The sequence below is a fragment of the Galeopterus variegatus genome, unplaced genomic scaffold (assembly GCF_000696425.1).
Source record: "Galeopterus variegatus unplaced genomic scaffold, G_variegatus-3.0.2 Scaffold17924, whole genome shotgun sequence".
Classification (NCBI taxonomy): Eukaryota; Metazoa; Chordata; class Mammalia; order Dermoptera; family Cynocephalidae; genus Galeopterus; species Galeopterus variegatus.
In genome coordinates, this window is record NW_007744035.1 from 1,506 (window position 1) to 3,130 (window position 1,625).

Genomic DNA, 1,625 nt, shown 5'->3' on the forward strand with positions numbered 1-1,625 from the left:
GTATATGATTAACAAGATAATACCTTATTCATTCAGCAAATATATCTTGATTATCTGGTCTTTGCAGATATACTGTGAGGAATAAAACATGTTTTTTTCCCTCTATTGCTTCTTGCCCAGGGTGTCTCAGGCTCAATACTGTTGACATTTTGGGCTGGATAAGTCTTATCATCCAGCGCTCTGCATGAGGTTTAGCAGCCTACAATCAGTGGCCTCTGCCCACTGGATTCCAGTAGCACCGCCCCTCCCCCCTCCCTAGTCTTGACAATCAAAAATGTCTCCAGACATTGCCAAATGTCCCTGGGAGGCAAAATCACACAAATAAGCACAAATACAAATTTGATGGGGCTATTAAGGGAAACGGTGTGGTACTATGAGAGATAGCAACAGACAAATCCTGGTGTCTTTGTCCATTTGGGCTGCTATAATAAAGTACCATAGACTGGGTAGCTTATAAACAATCTGACACATGTCCCTCACAGTTCTGGAGGCTGGAAGTCTGAGACCAGGGTGACAGCATGGTTGGGTTCTGGTGAGGGCCCTCTTCTGGGTTACAGACTGCCAACTTCCTGCTGTATCCTCACATGGTAGAAAAAGAGCAAGCTAGCTCTCTGGCTCCTTCTTATATGAGCACTAATTCCATTCATAAGGGCTCTACCCTCCTGACCTAATTACCCCCAAAGACCTTACCTACTAATAACACCACATTGAGGGACAGGATGTAAATATGTGGATGAATTTTGGAGTGACACAAACATTCAGTCGGTAAACACCTGGTGAGGAAAAGCGTCTCTGAGAAAGTGGTTTTCAAGTTCTGATCCAGCCCAGGAGTCACCAAATGTTTTCTGCAAAGGGTCAGATAGTAAATGTTGTCAGCTTTGGGGACCGTGAGGACCACTGTTATCTGTATTTCCTGGAAGCTGGTAATCAGATTCACAGGCTTTGATCCCATTCAGGTTGGATGTTGTTGCAAGACTGCATCACAAGTGGTGTGTGTGGCCATGGAACCACATCAGGTCTGGCCATCCCTCTTTTGTGATGTTGGCAGACACTGATGCTCAAAGCTGAAATCCAGTCAATCCTTGGAAGTTCTATTCCTTTATTTTAATCCTTATCCCATCACTCCTTTAAAATATCTAGACTTGATTATTCAAATGTGAGCAAATACTGCAAAAAAAAAAAAAGAAATTAAAACAAAGAAATTTAAGTTTTCTAGTATTGGAATAATAAAGAAAGAAAGAAAATAAAATGATCTGGAATGCTTCTATAAAGAGATACTTCCCTCATCTACATACGGACTGGGTAGTCAGGAGTCCAAGGCAAATCAGCACATGGCAAATATGAACATTGCTGGTTGGTCTGGTCTATACTGCTTGTTGGCTGTTACACTTTATGTAACACACTCATGGAGTGAAGCGTGCCATACATGGGGCCTATAGGTTTGGTGAGATTTCTGGGGGCTGCCATGGTGGGCATCTGCTTTGTGGGATTTCCTGGCACTGACTGGGCCTCTGTGAACAGAGTGCTGTAGACTCTAGCCCCCAGTGAAGCAGCGGCAGGAACCTGGGAGCAAGTTGCCAGGTGTCCGAGTTTCCCAGGGCCACCGTAACAAAGTACCACAAACT